The sequence below is a fragment of the Pezoporus occidentalis genome, unplaced genomic scaffold (assembly GCF_034315485.1).
Source record: "Pezoporus occidentalis ecotype Australia unplaced genomic scaffold, CSIRO_AGI_Poc_V1 ctg21, whole genome shotgun sequence".
NCBI lineage: Eukaryota > Metazoa > Chordata > Aves > Psittaciformes > Psittacidae > Pezoporus > Pezoporus occidentalis.
The window spans coordinates 6,287,188-6,299,478 of NW_026913964.1; the positions used below are offsets into that span (position 1 = coordinate 6,287,188).

Here is a 12,291-nt window from a genome sequence, read left to right on the forward strand (position 1 = left end):
TATTAAAAGCTAAAAGACACACACATTAAAAGCTAAAGCTACATACACAAAAGAAAGCTATCACTGCTGTATGGACTGCAGAATATTTTTACAGCTATTCTTCATCATCCTTGGAAACATACATTACTCTTAATACAGTAAAATCCTGAAATTTTATAACATTTTGGATTTCTTTGAAATGAAAAGTCCATTATATTGTTTTTTAATTAAATCTATTTCCCCAAAAGGTCTTTAAAGGCTCTACAAACTACCCTGCATTTTATTATTGCTGACAGTTACCTAAAACACGCTTGAATGCCCTCTTTATCCTTTAGTGAACAATTGAAAGATCATATGCTAAAAAGACTTGCACTTTCTCTTCTCCTAGCCCTATAATTAAGGCATTTTAATACATTTCTTCATAGTCATTAAGAGAGCACAATGTTAAAAAATTAATGAAATGAGACAATTTTGAGTTTAACAACCATAAATGCATACAACATAAATTTGTCCCAATTGTAGATATGAAAAAAGGCTTCTTGATATCACATGATGAGATTACTGAATTGTCAAGATTCTGCTTTTGCTGTCTAAGGGTATTTAAATGATGTATGGTAGCCTGACAGTATTACAGTGTTGTTATATACCCTACAAGAGAGGTAAACATTTCTTTCAAACATTCAAATTCCATTGGTTTTAGTATGCTTTTGTTTACCTTATATGCATACATATAAAAAGCAGTATTGCTGGATGATGCTGAAATGGGGGAGGAAAGAGAAGACAGGAAGCAAAACAAGGACATATGAAGGGAAAAATGATCAGTCAGTTGTAAAAAATCTGACACATAATGTAAAATATCACTGCAATAACACCTACTTACAGCAGTACTTTAATAATGCTTAAAATGGAATAAACGAGATTTTCTTAATTAGGATTTTTTTCTTAAGAAAGGGAACTTACTATATTAATGTATCACACATTTTTGCAACAGACATGTTAATAAGTGTGGGTTTTTTTACACCACGAAAGGAATTCACTGTTTCCTAGCATGTCCTCATAGCTTCCACATACACCAATTAAATATAGGGCACATCTATACTGTAGCCACATTATTACTATTTGCAAAAGGTATTACTAATGAGCAAATTAAACAGCATATCTCTTAAAACTAAGTTAAGTTTTTCAAGGTATAAGTGCTTTATGCTTTCGCAACTAAATGTTGAAAAGACACAGCACAGCCTGAAGCGAGATTACAGATTTTTTTTTTTCCTTAAGACAGACAAAAAAATAAGTTACTCTCTGAAAGATTTTTTAGGGTTGTCAGACTGTTATATTATAAACAACCTTATTAGTCCTTTATAATTACAACAGGTACCTCTGGACAAGATCAAGCAGACATGACAAATGCCTCTGACTTCTTTTTAAATTGAACCTGGAAGGTCATCACTGAACAAACAAAATGCTATACAACCAGGGCCATAAATTATGAGAGCTAACGAAAAGGTAAGGTTTTCTGATATTAAAAATTAAAATTATTCTGTTCAGGCTAATTTCTGTTCTTTTTTTTTTTTTTTCCTTTTCTGTATAAAATGAAGAAATAAGAGGATGGAATAGTTTTAAAAAGATAAGTAGCTAAAGAAATCCTTACAAACTTCATTATTACAGTTCTTTCAAGCTGAACCTGTATTTTAGTGCAATGACTTTAGAGCAGTTGCTTTATCTTACAAATATGTTCTTAAAGGTATTCCCTAATTAGGATTTACCCATGTTTGTTATAATTTTTTTTCAGCATTATGATAAAACTGTGGACAGTTTAAAAAACCCACAAACCATCTTGCATCTATGGGATTTGCTTGCTGTTATTCTCAAATCAAACCAGTAAAAGCATAACACGCTACTGTGCATTTTTCCTAACATTTTTATTTTGTGTTAGGATCATTTAACAGTACTGGCAGTTTTAGATTAAATTTAATTCATATGGAGATAAACAGTAACTTAAGTGACTGGAACTGGAAACCAATTGATGGATCTCACGTTTAATTCTCCTATTTCAGTTTGGAGAGGAAATGTAAGGATTGAATTAGAAAGCTGTAAACTCTTGGTAAGAATTAGTGGTATAAAACAAAATAAAACAAAACCTTCAGTTATTTTCCTTACAGTTAGGCTGAATGAAACCGTAAATCAACAAAAGATTTGGATAGCACTCAAATCAACAGCTTTACCTAATAAAAGTTCTAACAGAGCACTGAGCATACCATTTGAAACAAATATGAAATAAATATGAAATATGAATGACTTTAAAAAGAACCATATGAGAAACAAAACAGGAAAATCACCAAAATTTAAGAAGAGGAAATTTGAACTGAAATGTATGATGGGCAATTAAGTACCTATTTTGACAATTCTAAGTGGTCAAGTTTTTAAAGTATGACACAGAAATCTTAACCTATCTATATATGAGTGATAAATGAGGCATTTTGTGTCATTACATTCCCATAAATCACTTTCTTTAACTGCTGATGGCTTTTATCAGGTCTAACCTTTTCAAGCTTCTATCAGAGTGCTAACATTTTCAACTTTGACACATACGCAGTTTACAAATTCTGCAGCTGATTAACTCTGGACAGAAGCTCACTGCCATCATTGTCTTCTTCAAGTTGGGTTACAGCTTCAGTGTCTCAAAAACTCACATGCATTCTTCATATGCCAGAAAATGTCAATTTACTGGGCTTTGTTGCAAAGGATGCGAGGTATTTCTCCTTTTGAAACAAATACATGAGAATATACTTTCAAAATTACTCTTCTACAGAGAGCCTGAAATATGGGTACCTTTCACTACTTTAAAATCAAGTAAGGACTACATTCCAAATAAACAGATAAAATAATGTGATAATTATGTGATCAGTTTTATATGACTTTAAAAAACTTGCAATCAAATCAACTTGATTACATAAAATATGTTGTGGTCAAAGTCTCTGAGGTAAAGAACAATAAAAAGGTGGAAAAAAACCTAAATAGAGCAGTCTATTATATATAGCATTACAAAATATTGTAATTATAATCTGATCGTGGGTCTTTAAATAATTTAGTGGGACCCTCTGCTAAATTTCTCTCTAAAACATTTTGTAAGTTTCAAAGATTATAAATTGGAGTACCGCGAAATTGTAAATTTCAAAGATTCAATTTCAGCATTACAGCAGTTAGAACACAAAATTATTTTGATCATGAAAAACTCAGGACACAATAACAGCTGCAAAGAAATACAGGAAATGATGTTTTATCATGTGTAAGTGAACCCAAAGATTTCAACAAACAGTTGCTTTCTGTAGGAACTAAAAATTAAATTACATATTTGCATGACACACTCAATTTTTGGTACAAATAGTTGATAAAATGCCACATTTCAACAATGGGAAGCCAGCAATACAGTAGTTATTTCTGCCTTAGTAGGAGCAAGACATAGTAAAAATGGTAGTAAAACTTTAATCTAAACACCAGAATTTTCACTATTTTTTAAATTAAAAAACTTGCAGAATATAATTTAATCGAGATGCGTTTATCCACTGAAACAAGCAGTGAAACGTTCACAGAAATGCATTTACAAGATGCAATTGATCCAGACACTGAAACAAAGCTCGAGTTTAAAGAGATACTGTCTTTAATAAGATTAGTCAGATTGAAAAAAATTTCATGTTGGTTGTATGCCCACCGGAAGCCTGGTACTTCAGATGGTATTAGTTTTTATAAGAGCTAACTAGACATCAGACCTAAATAATGAAACCTGAAGAGATAGGCTTGGACCATGCAAATAAGGATGTCCACAGAGGCTCTTCTGCAGCTGATTGTTGCTGATAAACAACACATCTTAGAAAAAAGGACAATTTTTTTCAGCATCACAGCTAAATCAGCTTTGTAACATCAATATTTAAGGCCATCCATAAAAAAATTAAGAAGTTCTTTATTTCACTAATAATGTCACACATCAGAGAAGCCATGCAGTTACACTCTGACAATTCAGATGTAAATCTTGGAATGTCTGTAAGTATTCATGACAAAGGCATATTTATCATTTAAAACAAAAGGACATGATTTCTTGATGTTCATATCAGACTAGTGATGGATGAGAGCATGCTAATCAAATGACAAACCAGAAGGAACACAGATGCTTGCTATTTTGATTAGGAGTGGGAAATGAAGAGCTCTTTCCTAAATTGAGATATAAACACTCTAAAATCATACACACAAATACAGACGTAAGTTTGCATAACACACTGTATAAGCATAGGAGCTCAGTGTGTTCTCAAGTAGACATGCTACAAGTACTAGCTAGAATAACTGCCATTAAGATCAGAAGAAGCCATATACAGTAAAGAAAATCAGACACTGGCTTTGATAAATTCCAGTTAATTGCTTACAAATTTATATATTCAGAAGTTTTTTATCTTTCTTATAGTAAAACTCCCCAAGTAATGAGAGAGAATAATTTAATCTTTCTAATTTGTTTTCTAATGCCTTAGTTCTAGGTTTAAATTATGCATATGTGAAATTACACGTATGTAATTTAAGATTGCATAAAATCAATGTAAGCATTATAGAAAACAAAAACATAGACTGCTTACGTGGAATGAAATATTGCAAGTGTTGAACTTCCAAACCAAATTTTTATTGTTGGCTTTTATATTTTTGTTACTCAGTGTCTTGCTTTACATGTATTCAAACTGTACCAAACTAATTATGCATGTTTAACCAGAACTCCTAAACATCAAGGACTTTGCTCACTAAGCATAAGTCACAACCGCTGTCAGTTAGACAGCTAAAACTGTTAAATTTGTAGATCAGTATGCAGTGGCAAGGTCCAACGAGGCACAACGGTACTTTCACAAAGTACTTGTCAAATGATGGTAACACCCAACTCCTTGAAATCCATCTTTGCCTTCCTCCTTTAAGCAGGTAGTAACTGTAAAGCATATCCCTTTGATACTTTTCCATTAATATTCTGCAATAAGTGAACAATTTTTTGATATCCTCAAGAAAGCATCCTGATCAATCTAGCTCTGACCAGAGAAAGAAAAGCCACTTGCTAAACTGGAGAACCATTCATAAAATGCACTTGTTTGTATCTTGCTGTAATTATGAAGTGGACAAAAGAAGTACTAAAAAATTAAAATATACTGTAATTCAGAGTAATTGCATTTTGTAAAAAATGAGCCCCTCACATAGAGTTTTCAAGAATTTACAAGAAGTAACATTTTATAATCTATAGAAAAGCATGTAATCAAACATAAACGGTAAAACTGAGGGGGAAAAAAGATATTTGAATAGAAAATGCTCTTATTGCAAAAATATTTTAATTACTATTAAAATAATTTTTTCCTGATCCTTTCAGCAGAAATGCATTCAAAGCCTAGAAGTGTATAATGTCTGTCTGAAGTGTAGTGTTTAAAAAAGAAAAACCACCAACACCATAAATCGCTTTGCTTTTCTACTCATAAGCCCTAGAAAGACACATCTGATGATGTGTTCAATGCAGCTCATCCAAATACCCTGAATGCTCCTGTTATGCAATATTAGTTTCCTTGGAAAGCAAATTCTTGTGCTCTGGAGACGCAAATCCATATTGCATAATCACCCAGAAAAAACAAGATGTGGGCAGTTTCAATACATACTTTTCAGTCTCATCTTTAATCAAGAGAAACTGCTCTCACAGAGATCGGAACGGTAACTTTGGACTCCACAGTGGCACTGTATTTCTTTTTCCCTCAGCCAAGATTTCCTAGACATAAGGAATTTGTGCAGCTGTGTGTAAATATGACTGCTGTCCATTAACTGGCTTCTTAATCTACTCATACCTCAAATTTCAATTAGATTCTGCACTACCATAGCAGTCTCATGTTTTTACATGCTTTATTTACTGTGAGTCTTATCTGTAATAAGCTATTGACATTGTTTACTTTCTTCCTATATTAGTACAAATAGTTTTATATTCTATATGTAGTAGTTTATCATTTAATATATTAAAGGATGCTTAAGACACAACTAAATTCCTCCACCTCTTGGACCCTTTTTTGAAAAATTTACTGGGTGCCCAATATATATAATATTCAATAGCATGTGAGAATAATTTTTATGCAACTCTGATAGTTAGAAAGATAGATAACTCAATTATTAGATCATCTATCAAAATATTCAGATGTATAAGAGGCTACTAAAAAGATTGATGACTGAGAAAGTCCACTGATTCTCTAGCCATCATATTCACACATTTGGCTAGACAACATTTTTCGCTGCCTTCACAAGCAAGCTTCATTACCCATCACTCCACTGAAAAGAGTTTATTATGAGGCTGCCATCTTGGCAAGACTATTATTTAGATGATAAATGTTTGGGGGAAAAGTGTATCTAGATTTTTTTTTTTTTTTTAAGATGAGCTTTTTGACAGATAAAACAACATCTACATTTCTAATTAACTTAAATTTGGCATATACAAACACAGGTCAGTAAAGCTATGATATGCTACTAGATTATCTTCTGTCTGAATCTTGCCCTTAATTTGCAAAATGTAAATTAACTAATTAGAAGAAAAGCAGCATTATTTGTGACAAAAGGCTTCTTTTACTTCTTTACTTTGTGACATTTGCGATCAACTGTAGTCCTTCATTCTAACTTTCAAGAGGTGCATAATTATGCTCATACTAATTTATTAGGCTTTTAGTATTTTAAACCGAATGAAAATTTCAGATTTCTCAAGGCAAGGAACAAAACACACTGCAACATGAAGCTAAATTACATACTTGCTGGTTTCACTTCATTCACAATATGCTGTTTACATGCACATGTTGCACGAATACTGGTATGAAGGTATCACTTTCAGTATTCAAATACCTGACTCAAAGGAAAAACTGTATTAGTATTCTTAAAATTTTCTCAAAATCTCTGTCCTTTCAGGGCATAATGCCTAGTAATAGTAATATGCTTTGTTCATTAGTACTAAGAGTTAAATTCCACTTTATACTCCTACTACCTTCCTCAATTGTCATTTGAAATGGATTAGACTAACAAATATAGAATTACATGAAGGAAGGGGGAGTTGGTCATTCTTGAGTTTCAGCCCAGCAACTTGACCTTGTTAAATGAAAAATATATGAAATCATAGTTTACAGGAAGGGATTCTTTTTGTTTTGATTTGGTTTAACTATTACTAGATAGATAAAGATTCAACACTTAAGAATTACATTGAAAATGTCAGATGTAAATGTCAATTAAAAATTACAAGGAATTCTGAAAGGTAAGGTCTGTGGGGGGTTGACATTCTTTGACATAGTGGAGTGTCTGCGACCAGGCCTTTGGCAAGCATAGCAGGATCTACGCTGTCAGCTCTTATCGTACATAAACTTAGATGCTTGTCCAATCTGAACGAGAAATAACAGGAAAATTGGAGTTGAAGCCTTGCAGTAATGTGGATGGAAGCTGAAAATGCTCTATCGGCACTACACAAGCCTCTTGTGACATGGTAATATTTAAGACAGTACAGAAAAATATAACAAAAAATAATTAAAAGCTATGTAGTGCTTCATTTACTACTTCTAAAGTTGAGAATGCCACAATCTAGTAGTGAAAGAGGCTTAAGTAATAGAATTAAATTATAATGAAAATCACAATTTCATGTCCATATTAAATACAATATCTAAGGAGAACAAAGCATGAAAATATATACTTAATTAGTATCATTCAAATGTAAATGCCAATATGAATACAGCATGGTCTTTTTTATTTTGCTTTGATAAAAATTAGTTTTGATACAAAATAAAACAACCTGTGGTGCTCAGCCAAATAATTAACATTGCAATGCTAGGTGTAAGTGTGGTCTCAATGGACAAACTCTTCATGCCCTGTGACTCAATCATGTTGTTAAAAAGAGGATGATGGGTAACATCTAAAATCATTACTATTGAGCTAAATTAAAAAAAAAAAAAATTTAATAAACTACATGTTCATTTTTATAGTGTTCATGTATCTTTAAATAAAGATAACAATAATTCATGTCAAATGCTGTTGGAAAGCTAAATGTATCTAGAACTTTTGTGAAAAGCAGAGGTATGCCCATATATGTGTGTGTGTGCATGAATGTTTTAAGAGTGTGCACATGTATCACTGTTTTAACTTGCAGAAGAACACAGAATTTTATCATCTTCACACAGTAAAACTCCCAAATCAGTAGGCTAGCAGGAATCAGCACTCTTCACTGCTTTTGATTCTCTTGCCTATAAACAGATGTAGCTTACTCAGTACTACTAAGGTCAGCAAGTTGCCATGGCAAATTTTTAAAAAGCGAATTATTTTTGAAGAAACTTATCTATCTATCTATAGTCCTAAGTGGCAAAAATAAACATAAACTCTCTCTTCTATTTACATCTATTTTTGTTTAAGACTAATTTATTAATTCAAGTGGGGCCAGCAGAAAAAGGAGTAGAGCAAAACCCAGCATGTGTGAAAATCTGCAGGCATTAGACAGCTAAACAAACTCTAAGTCCCTCAGTGTTGCAGTAAGGTCAAAACCTTTCAGCATTGCATCAGCATGTCAAAATATGTCAACAAACCATCATACTGCAAGAAGAAGAATGACCTTTCAGTTCTTTATCTGCTGCCAATGAAGCTTTGGATACTGGGTATGCATGAACAGTTTTCCAAGCCACTTGACAAATGCAACTCCCAAGGTTTCCTCCAAGTCGTTATACCACTGACTTTCAACTCACCAGTACAACTCTTTAAACCATTTGCAATTGTAGAATACTGATCTTGTTATAGAACAGCCATCTATAACCCCACAGCATAACTCCCTCTTCCCCCACTACCTACAATCAGACAACAATTATTACTTAAACAGCCATCACAGTTAACATGTCAAACCATTTTAAACAGCTGAACAGAAAAAAAAGTAATCATTCTGATGTTCTGATTCAGCCTGTGCTCAGTATAGTCACCAGCAAATGAATCTGAACAGAATGCTTTGTTCAAAAACCCCTAAGAATACAATGGCTGTTTGTGACAGAAATAGTCTTTTGCATTGTTTGTTTGCCTTTATCTGAAATAAACACATTTTTTAATCTACAGGATTCTATGATAATTTTACTATTACTGTTGTAAATGGAAGTCTCAAGATCAGGCATAATGTATTTAGGATTCCGAAAAGTGTGGTTATTATTTTAAAATTACTTATAGAAAACTTGCTTTCATTTATTCTTTCAAAAAGCAGAAGTATAGGACTAACAATATTTAGAATACAAGCAAATGGGAGAAGGAATTTAGTACAAGGTTGACTTACCATTCTTATTCAAAGAGATGATGAAATGCTTCTCTTTCACTATGTGAAATTGCCTTTAGTTTAATATCAGTGTCAAACATGACATTTTCCTACGGTCTTCCTCACATATAGTAAAGTTTCTTCAGCTAGTAACAGTGCCAAGCTTTCTCCTGGGACTCTCTAGAAATTACATTCCAGAATCTACATATGACTTAGCCAGGCTTGCAGAAGATAGAAAATATAAATTGCTGAATTTGAGTTTATACCTTCTTACAGCAAGTCACTGACAGTGCACCATTTCTGATGTGAACCATGTGTTGCTGATCTCTATATGCCTTTCAGAAAACAACAGTCATGCCTATCAGCTCTAACACACTTTTACAGCTAGAACTCAAATTTTTCATTTAGAGTTAGAAGGAATTGTAAAATCAGACACTATTAAAAAAAAACAACAAACCAACCCCAAACTAATAAACAGCAGCATTCATTTAAACCCTAAAATAATATACAGCAAGTTCTCAGACTCTGTTTTAAAGTACAATCTGTGTTACTTCCTGTTCTTGCTCTCCAAATTACCTTTGGTCACACAGACTATTCAACAGTTTTTATCCTCGTGGTTTACAAGAAATACACCAATGTAGGCCAGTGAACAAAGAAAAGTGTGGTATATATGACATGCACAAAGCAATTATGTTTTGTACATGCAGTTGTCTTGTTTACCCAGTGGCAGTGAAAGCTGTAGACTACTCAGTGGATACCACCACTTTGAAGGAACATACTGAGGGAAGGGATTCTGTAAGTACATGAAACATTTTATACTAAGTTTGTTCAGTATATAAAATAGCTTTTTTTCTAAAACATCACTGCACAAAATCAGTCGCAAAAAGATGAAGCTTGCCTTTTTCTTTTTCTTTATTATTGAAAAATCTCAATACCTAAACAACATCTTAAATTACAACTGTGCAAACCCACTGACAAGGTACACTTTGTATATTTTTAATGCGAAGCTTAATTTGAAGATGAGGTTGCAGTGCAGCACTGCAACTGAAAATTGCTTAACAATACCATTGATGTATGAGCCATAAAAAACCTTGCTAAGCTGTCCCTGCAGAACTCAGAGTAATAAAAAGGTGTTCTTTTGCACTGAGGTGAACAGACATGGTTGACTGCATCTAGGGAGCTGTACTGTTAAATGAGAAAGTGCCATTTTTTTCCTGTCAGTACAGACCAGTTTAAGACACTCACAGATTTAGTTAGCACAGAGTACAGGATTTAATGAAATACACACATAACAGCAAACAAACCACAATTATATTCAAAGCTTTCAGTCAGATTGTGTGCAGAATTCATCTTACATCTGTGACAGATGTGGGGAAAAAGCTAGAAACTTTTTCAGTCTTGCTCCTAATTTTCAGAGAAACAATAAAATAGCTGAATGGAAAAGGTCTAGATTCTCTTACATTTATTCCTCTCAAAGTATTCAGAAATATATTTCTATCCACATCTAACAGGCAATGTTACAGGTTTTCTCTCCAATTTCATTTTGGCTTTAATTTCAACCAACAGATAAAGTTTACAAAACCCTAAACTACCAGCTGAGTGTTGTGATATCTCTATTGTGAACTGATGCTGCTTCTCCAGATGATTCTTCCTTCAAGAGGTATGGAGACAGGCAATTGCAGCGAACTGACAGGGAAACCGATTCTCACTTGAGAGATCCCCACATAGGTTGATTAAATCACACAAAATTGATTCACAATTTGTGCAGCTACACCTGTGTCTTTTCATACCAATAGTTCCAGAGAGCAGTGAAAGTTATTGTCTAAACTACATGCAACCTAATCTGTCAACATGTGTTTGCTAATGCAACTGTCATTACATTAGAAGCTACAGTAACTCAGAACTCATTTCAGAAGATACTGTAATACTGTTAGTTTCGCCAAGGATTTCTACTTTAAAACCCCCCACAAAAATATTTCTGATTTCCACAGTTAAACTATCACTAAATTCTGGATTTCTGAAGTAACAAATCTCACTATGGAGATTTTTAGTTCCCTTTATATGAATGTTTAAGAATCATCAATTTCTGTAGTTGTTTTCAATATGAGCAGTTATAACAAAAGATCTGGCAAAAATCTCAGAGCTACTTCCAAAACAGCCTTATTGATCCACATGTCGCTTCAGTCTAGCTTTTACAATATTAAAGTCACTTGACCAACAGCTCAGTGAAAGATGTTATTCCATTTTGAAAGTTGTGATATTAATTAATACATGATAGAATTAAGATGAAGTTTGCTATGTCTTGGTTTCCTGATAGAAACATAAGAGAATTTTCTTTCAGAAATGTCAGATTCAAATGGTACACGCTATTCTCAAATGTTTTACACATTTTATACAAATCAAAACATGGATAGTCCTTTTGTTCAGCACAAAAGAAACCACAACTTTTCAATGGCAATTTTATTGCAAACAACAAATGGAACAGTGCCTCCATACTAATTGTCTACTCAACTTTCACCCCATCTCAAATTAGTGAGTATCTTTATGTTACCTATTTAAAATTCACTTGGAGCTGCTTTTATCTGAGACCATCTTTTCTTCTCAGAAAATATTCTACATGTACACATTATGGTCACCTTTCAGCCCTGAGCTGCTCCATCCCCTCTTATTTACACTGATGTGCAAGTTTAGCACTCTGCATCAGCATTTTTCCTGCCATTCTCACTATTTGCCTAGATATTGCATATACTGAAATTTCTTTCTAGGTCTTGTATTCTGGTTACATGTTTCACAAATTCTTTTCTAAAACTTTCCTGTAGTACAGCATCTTCATACATCAACTGACAGTCTTCCTGAGATTCCCACTACCTACACTCAAGTTTTGCAAGTCACTGCTTTCTGGGACTGTCAAATAAGAACAGACCCTTCTCATGCCAATCAAGGATGCTGCTGCAGAGAATAATTTCAAAATCTGATGATGTTATTCTCAGTATTTGATTTTACTTTCTCTG

At 33.2% G+C, this 12,291-nt stretch overlaps 1 protein-coding gene and 1 long non-coding RNA gene across 6 annotated transcripts in view; one reads left to right on the top strand and one right to left on the bottom strand.

Moving 5' to 3' along the window:
• The window catches only part of CDIN1 (CDAN1 interacting nuclease 1), a 129,401-nt gene that overhangs the window by 48,910 nt on the left and 68,200 nt on the right, over positions 1-12,291 (bottom strand). The gene's annotated exons all lie outside the window — the stretch shown is intronic.
• The window catches only part of LOC134164002 (uncharacterized), a 68,029-nt gene that overhangs the window by 24,194 nt on the left and 31,544 nt on the right, over positions 1-12,291 (top strand). Inside the window, exon 4 of the long non-coding RNA XR_009964947.1 lies at positions 1,351-1,482. This is a non-coding gene — a long non-coding RNA (uncharacterized LOC134164002). The remainder of the gene's footprint in view (positions 1-1,350; positions 1,483-12,291) is intronic.